The sequence below is a fragment of the Danaus plexippus genome, chromosome 14 (genome assembly GCF_018135715.1).
Source record: "Danaus plexippus chromosome 14, MEX_DaPlex, whole genome shotgun sequence".
Lineage (NCBI taxonomy): Eukaryota > Metazoa > Arthropoda > Insecta > Lepidoptera > Nymphalidae > Danaus > Danaus plexippus.
Window position 1 is genome coordinate 6,740,873 of NC_083546.1, and position 8,693 is coordinate 6,749,565.

An 8,693-nucleotide genomic window follows, 5' to 3' on the forward strand; every position below is an offset into this window, starting at 1 on the left:
TAAATCCGTTTGAGAGCTACGATGCTTCAGATATACACACAACTTGAAATTAAGTTTTTTGTTTAATATTATTGTATAATAGCTTTTTCATCCAATGTAAAGTTTTTTTGATCACAAAGGTAATAACTAATGATATTTTAAAACAGTTTTTAATAGTGATTATAAATTTTAAGTATTATTTTTCACTTCTTTTCTAGCTCAAAGGTTGCTCGTTGGAAATATATCAGACTATTATATTTTTTATTTATTAATATATAGTTATAGGCGGAACCTGTAACATATTAAAGCTGACATTATGATTCGTACATTAACACAAAAGAAAAAAAAAAACAACGTCTTTATGTTTGGATTTGTTTCAAATTAGGTTTAAAAACCAGACACTTATGTACACACATATTCTAAAAACCAATAATGAACGTAATTATCAAACGATATCGTTTCATCTATCTAATACTTCTGATAGAAAAAATAATGCCTTTTAACATCGGTAGTAAACCTAATTGGCACTTGTTATTATAGTGCATTACTCGTGGAAGGTATGGTGACTGTACTATCAATCTACTCATATTGAAATTAAGAATAAGGAATGTCGGAATAAAAAAAATAGCTTCAGATGTAGTACTATCCAGTAATATAAAAATGATAATAATTATCTCGATATATTTATCTTCTTCCTAATCCTTACATAATTCATTCGTACTAAATCGTATAAATGAGTGTCATATTTCTCACTCTAGTTACATCTCATGGACGAATACTGAAATAGTCACGTACAGCATTCACATCACGTACAAACTCCCATACAACATCTGCATACATTAAAAAATCCTTCATCGTAACATACTTTTCACTGTTTTGACAATAAAAATACAAATCTAAGTTAATTTTTACGTATTATATACGTTAACTATATTAGGACGGAACTAAAATCCATTAGGACTAAAACTACAAAAGCACCTGAACAATTAAAAGAATACTATAGATAGAAACTGAAATAAATGTGAAAAGGAAAATATATATTTGACTTAAAATATATTTGTGTTGAAATGTTTTTCAAAATAAAAGAGTGTTATAAAACATACACTAATAATTGTGACTGTGAACTAAGCTCGACTAGACTCATTCTACGAAGCTGTGATTCGGATGCATCTTGAAACGTGAATAGACGGGAGGCATGGGACTTTAATTGTCCATATTAGATGATTGATGATGATGATTTGACGGTTCCGTAAGAGCGTCATGGTCAATTGCGCTAGCGACTCCGTGGTACTCCCCTAAGCCGATTACGGCAACCATTGGGGTATCGAAGGTAGTCTCAGCCTTATGCTGGAGAGTCTCATCAACCCTTAAACTTCTCCCTTTGGATCGGACGTAAATAATAAAACGTTTAATCAATGCTACAAAAATTTCTAAAAGTCAAATCTTTTTTGGCAGCAACATAAGTAATATTAGTAAATCGATGAGCACCAGCAAGTTTTCTCAACACAAATAATAATAAATAATTTATAAGATACTTCAATCTGATATTTATTTCAAACATTCCTTTTCCTTACCTCCATGAAAATTTCGCTTTTAGTCTCTGGTACGAGAAAAAAAAAGTGACTGATTTTTTCCGGTAAGACAGGCCTTAATTCTCCTTTATTTATAGCCATATGTTTATTTAAGCGGTTACAATGAAAATATTTCCAATAGTATATAGTAAATTTTTAATTATTTTTGCAATTAAAATTGAAAATGAAATAGAAATATAGAGCAAGGAGGACATACAATTTTTTGATTGGAGGGTGGAGACTCCTAAACGCCGCTGGGTTTTCACCGCTTAACCTCGCTTGGCGGGGCCCTTCTGGACCTTCCCTTCTAAGATGAGATTGAGTTTCTCATAGCGATGAGAAATAATATCGTATACCAACCACAGGAGATAAAAACACATTTTCACCCGCAAATATTTGGCGGTATTTTTTCGTTTATATTAAAGAGATATCGGAAAGTTGTACGCCAACTACTTTGTGGATTACACGGTCTTGCTGGGATCCACGACGTCAATACTGCGAAATACAAATCTTGAATCGTATTGTCGCCTAAAAATATTGTATTTGAGAAATTATAATTTATTGAAATAAAATGAAAACATGAAAAACAGAAAAAAAACGAAAGTATAATTTCAATTCAGTTTAAAAAAAGTTAAAGTTAGTGTAAGTTAATGTAATGTATCGGAAAACAGGTTTTAGTAATGTTGAAACAAATTGTATAGAATAAAATTTTAAATGGTGCTTTAATGTATTAATATCGTAATAATTGGAAAATGCGATTCATAACAATATGTAAACTAGTATGTATGAATTGTAGAAACATGGGACCAACTGAGAGAGGGAGAAAATATTATCTTATCTTTTACCAAGTTTATATGATAGTTTTTAACCACAGATATAAATGTTTTCTAAAGAAATGTTTACTTTTTCATCTTAGATAAAAACATGAATGTTTTTGAAGATATTTTCTTAGGTTTTTCGTCTGGATGTACATTTTTTTTTTTAACAATAAGAATGTTTGTATAGTGAGGTGTCCTTGAAACTTGATTAAGGAAAAAATGACGATAATATTACGATAAACTGTTTATTTATTTAATTTAAAACTTTAAAATAATATAGTCGAGTTTAAAATTCAAATAAGAAATCTTTATTTTAGAGTAGTATCTGATAAATGTGCAACAAGCCCAAATAATTATTACATTAAATGTAGATGCAAAGCTAAACTATTAATAATTTCCGTAGCTTTTGGCTCTTGACCCTATGACTTTGTTCTAGAAAAAAACATTCACTTCTTAATATCACAGTGCCATTTACTAGCATTCTTTAAATGTTGAAAACCATTTAAAGGTATGTACATACGAGGAATAATAAAATATTGTTTAAAGCTTTTGCCTATAAAACTGTTATAGTGACATTTTTTTAAAAATTTCTTTTATATATTTTATACAATACTTTTACTTGTAACGTCGTACAATACTCACTAACACATTTATCATCACTATTTATAGATATTTAATGTTTCTTTTACAAATAGTTGTACTTTAAAACTTGTGTTTAGATTGACGAGCGGTGTCTGATATAGTTTGATGTAATAAACGATTCTTCCGAGTATTATCGAACCAGAGAACAAAGAAATATCAAAATACAAATAAAGTACAAAATTATCGGTTATTAACAAACAATCTATGATCTGAATTCGGAATCGATGGAAATAATACACATTGCCTGTAAAGGTTACACGGCTTCCAGGAAATATGTCGAAGCAATGACAGCATTACGATGCGGTACTTGAGCGAGGAAATAGTTCCTTTGAAGTGAGGAATGTTTATGTACTGTTAGAGTGACTCCTGTATTTACTCTCTATATATATATACTTTATTACATACATTTTGATAGAATATATTTATATTTATAGGCTCTTCAGGATTCCGGAAACATATAATTATCAGATATATTAATTAAATGACATTGAACATTTAACATTTTTACATATTATTTTTATATATTTATAAGTATATCGTACTTTAAGTTGATCCTGGATTACAGAGGATTGCACTAGATTTGAATTTTTTAAATGTACATTCAAATATAAAGGTTTTGGAGGCTTACATGACCACACTTTCTAGACCTCTGGCTCTGGTTTTAAACACTTTAGATATGTTCCGAAAATTATCGTTTTGTTTCGTGAAAAGTTTGATAAGTAACAACTATTTTTCGAAAAATTCTGTTGCATTTTAAAATATAATATAAAATCATTACTAGTATAATTTCAATTCAATTTAAAAAAATTTAAAGTTAGTGTAAGTTAGTGGAATCACAAACGAGGATTGTATTTGTTTTATAGCTTTGTATTTTTGCGAGCCAGTTGAAATTAAATTAAATATACTTTAATCACGCATCAACTACCTCAAGAGTTAATGGCTCTACTAATGAAGGAGAATTTAAACTATTATTAAAATCCCGTGTCCTGTTTAATGTAAATTGTCTAACAATTACTTTGTATATTGATAACATTGATACTTTTAGGCGATCACATCGATTATCAAGAACGAAATTTGGGAACTGATTGAGAAATAGTTTTTATTATAGATTAAGACACGAGCATGTTAAATGTTGTATCAATTACACGATAACTTTCTAATGACTCGGAAGATCCTAATGCTCTTGGTTAGTCCAATGTCAATGTATTAGAACATTAGCGTCCTTTAAATAGTGTGAGATGTGATTGCTGAATATCAGTAGGCGTGCTATCAAGTGCCGAGTATATTGTATTATAATAACTAAACATGAAGTTCTCATTAGTGTGTGTGTTGTTGATGTCCGTGTTTATGTTGTTTATTACAAAGAGCTCTGCCAACCCTAAAGTTAACTTCGGAGCTATTGTGAGTATTGTTACGTTATGTTAACCTTTAATATACAAAGATGCAAAGTGAAATATTTTTTTTTCTAATTATCTTAATAACTAAGGATAATATGTTTTCAGAAAAAAGGCCTCGGTGTTCTGAGTGCGGCGGGCATGGCTGAAAACTTATATGAAGAATGGAAACACAAACATGGACACTAATATAGATTTAGTTCAATAAATAAAATTTTAACACGATCTTGATTTTTGCTTATTGATAACACAAGAATAAAACATAAACCTTTGACATTGATTTCATGATTATTTACAAGCTTTACATCATTATTAAAACTTACTTAGCTTCACATTTAAAAACTCTTTTACGAAATTGACATCATTCAGAACGGAATGCATCGTTCAGTCATCAACGAGAATACTAAAATTAAGCTGAAAGTACCCGAATATAGAAAAGTTTTTTGCAAAAAAATACTTTTTATTGACATTGTATATTATACTAGGTTTTGCCCGCGACTCCGTCCACGTTAAAATCATAGTTGTTTTCTGACACTACGGCCACTGAACTCGAATTGTACTTCATGGTTCCACCTGTGTAGTTTTGGGATCGGGGTTGGGATTCGGGATCGGGATTAAAGGTAGCCTATGTCTTTTTCCAGGGTTCCATATATCTATATTCCAAAATTCATCAAGCGGTTTAGGCTTGAGAACGTAACAGACTAAGACCTTAAATAAAATTAAGTGATTTGATGATTTTAATGACAATTTTGTTCACTACGAAATACTAAAGATTAATATTAGGTTTATTTTGTTGTCAAAACTTTTTGGCAAATAATTCATTCTAAGCTTCTTATACTCGTGATAACTTTAAATAAATATCCGATTGGGATGAACCAAAAAGTATTCTGCTTCTACGTAAATGCCCTTGATAACAAAATGTTTCATTTGAATAAGGATCTATATTGCGATACAAAGTTAATGTACTTTCTGTCTTGTATCGATTTAATTTTTTTTTTATATAAAAGAGGATATTGTGACTAAACTATGGCAGTTGGGTATATGCTCTCCAGAAGTTTTTCTAGATATTAATGGAACCTACACATACACATTATTTGTTTGTATTATCAATAGTTTTTGCGGCGCATGCCAAAATAGATTTTCGATTTTACTCCTTTGGTAACAAAGTATCCAGTTTCCTACGGATTTCATTTTTTTTTAATATAAAATAAAGTTTATAGCTTTTCTCAATAAATGGACTATCCAATACTAGAAGAATTTTGCAAATCAGATCAGTAGTTTCCGAGATAAGCGCGTTCAAACAAACAAACTGCAGTTTTATAAGTAGTTAGTTTTAGTATAAATTATGGTAACATATAAAAATTATCTTTTTGTAGAGGTATATATATGTATATACACTTTTTTTTTGAATCGGTCAAGAAGAAAGTCAATGTTGATACTTTTTTCACCAATTTGCACAGGTTTTGTAATAGAACCTTCTACCCTTTTTTGGTCACTGAACAAATTTTACATTAAATGTGATTCTGTTTTCAAGTTCTTTAATATATTTGAACTTTCGTTAACAAATGTAGAACATTCATTTTACGTAACAATTGTTTATATGATATAATAGTTCTGATCAGTGATCACATACTGAAGCCGGAATGTTTAGAAAGGTTTATGTGTGAGTTGATGCATGGATTCATTTAAGTTAACGTAGCGTTGTATTCAAATTCGGCGTCGGGACGTGACCACCCCATCGCCACGGGTTATGCGGTGAAGTCAGTCACGGGGAGCGGAGAGTCCTCCCTGCGAGGTCTTGGTTCAGACTGGAGGATCAGCCCTGAGTGGAGGGTTGGACAAAGCTGGACCAACTGAGTGGAGGGTTGGACTAACCTGGGCTTGACATAGGGTTGGCTATAGAGCTCTGCCACGCCAGTCCCTCGCGTTGGGTCAGACGTCTACCGCCCTGCTTATGTTCAACCTTGTACGTTGTTTGGTGGTTTCAGATGTGGAGGTCACTGGTATCGTAGCAACGCCCGGTCATGCCCACGCTGATATCTGTCGCCGGTTGGGGTTGAAATCGGGGAGAATTCAGGCAGCCACCTTCGACATCCAATATCGTCGGGCTGTATCTGTTGCTGTCATTTGGGGTAGAGAAAGATAGGTGGCCCGAGGTCCTTACTACGTGTGCGATGTTAGGGTTTGTTCTTTATGAGCGGCTTTTGCTACCGGATCGTCGCGGACGAATGCCTCGAGCGATTACCGTGGCGATTCCTTGGCGAGGAGAAAAAATTACCGCTTGTGTTTTAGTGGGTCACATGGTGCCCTTTTGGCCCTCGAGTCCCACAAAACCATATCCATCGCCCTCGAACAGAGTATGTATACAAAATTTCATCGCATTAAAGAAAAAATTGTATTCGTTGATACTTCCCGTATTAAAAAAAAAATATTTTCGTTTTTTTTGAAGATATGCATTTGGCAATGGAGCATATCACATAACATCTCCGAAAATTGCATAATATAACATGCTTCATCTATTTTAAGGTTATTATATGTTTTGGCTATGAAATTTTTAACATTATTCAAAAGTGTTAAATTTATAACATTCAGTCGTGGAGAATCCAACCAATTTTATCATTATTTTCTGCCCAAAACCAAATTTAATTTTCGTTTCTAATCGACTTCATTATGTTATCAAGCAGCAGTCCGTTCATAACGATGTGGGTTAGACCCGCCTAAATAGATTCATGAATTAGCGTCGCTTAAATAGAGGTGAGACAGACCTTAAGACATCATTACAATATCTAATATTGAGTCGATTGTGTCATTCTACTGAACAAAACAAAACTATGAAGTTTTCTTTGATGATTGTATTATTAATGTCGGTGTTAGCTTTGTTTGTAACACGGAGTACTGCGAGCCCGAAAGTTAACTTGGGTGCTATTGTGAGTGTGTAACAGTTTTATATTATCATTTACTTGAAGTTTGAGAATAACTTTGTTTAAAGAGATATCTTATTGATTTTTTGATGTTTTTTTTTATCTCACATTCAACTTTAACATAAATGCATATTTACTAAAAAAATATATTTTTCCAGAAAAAAGGTCTCGCTATTCTGAGTGCGGCGGGCACGGCTGAAAATATATACGAGGAATGGAAACACAGACATGGATAAGGAGGCACCTTTTCATCTTATTGAGAAAATTACGAGTTTTATTTGAAAGTAATAATAAAACTTAATAATAAATTATACGTAAAGAGTTTAATAAATGATAAAATATTTACCTTTTCTATATAAAGTTCTCAAGTAGAGTCCATTGTTTTAATTAATTATGATTCAAGAAAAATGATCACATTTAAAAAGGGAATTTAGATTGCACGATACACTAATGTTACGGCTTATTTATTGCCCAGTGAAGAAATATTTACTTTGCTTTTGAAAATCTTTTTCTCGAATAAAACGTTTACATTTTTTGGAGTTGTACTCCTTTAATGATGTGATGAATGATGATTGAGAGCTGTGGCGTGATGAAACAAGACACCGGCGACCATATCTAAGACATTCACGAGTACATGTTTTAATATAGCTATGATGAAAGTATTCTTGTTAATCTAATATATTTATATATATATATGTGTGTGTGTATATAGAGGTGTAGGTATTGTACCTCATTAGAGTTGGAGGTCTATCTGTTGTTGAACGATCCTTTGTTTTTGTTGATACGTGTCATGGGGGTCTGATATGCACTGGATAAACAAAAAAATTCAATAAATAAGTTATAATTGGTAGAATTAAAAAGGTCAATATTTAAAGAAACTTTCGTTTTACAAATTGATGTCACACGTCATCTGTAATATGGATTGGGAGGAAAATGAAAAGAAGAGCTTTAAATTGAATTTGAGTATCTTCAAAGTTTGATAACTTTATTAAATTTGGTTGTTTTTCAAATATTATTACTAAAGGAATTTGAAATGAATTAAAGACAATCTTCTCATGTAATTCGTTCGATTTATATGAAACTTATACACATATATATTTGTCTGTTAAATGTCTAGTGTTTTATATTTAGAGTTTTTAAAGTATTATGGCGAAGGTGAGACGAGTTACATTTTGTGCTCAAATACAAATATTCTAGGGTCTTATTTCTAGGGTCCTGTTTAATGACTTCTTACAGGCAATTTTTGTCCATTTTCTCCCTGGTCACGGCAGACCAACTGGAGTGCGAGGACTTCCATCTACACACACCTTCAACTCCTGAGGGTCACAGCTGTCTTCACTTGTGTGAGTTCCACCACCATCTACATCA

General features: G+C 31.8%; 1 long non-coding RNA gene across 1 annotated transcript; it reads left to right on the forward strand.

The window, feature by feature from the left end:
- The first annotated feature begins 4,152 nt into the window (after positions 1 to 4,152).
- Positions 4,153 to 4,635, forward strand: LOC116769407 (uncharacterized). Its single transcript, XR_004353462.2, has 2 exons — positions 4,153 to 4,411; positions 4,513 to 4,635. It is a non-coding gene; the product is annotated as an uncharacterized LOC116769407 (long non-coding RNA).
- The last annotated feature ends 4,058 nt before the right edge of the window (positions 4,636 to 8,693 follow it).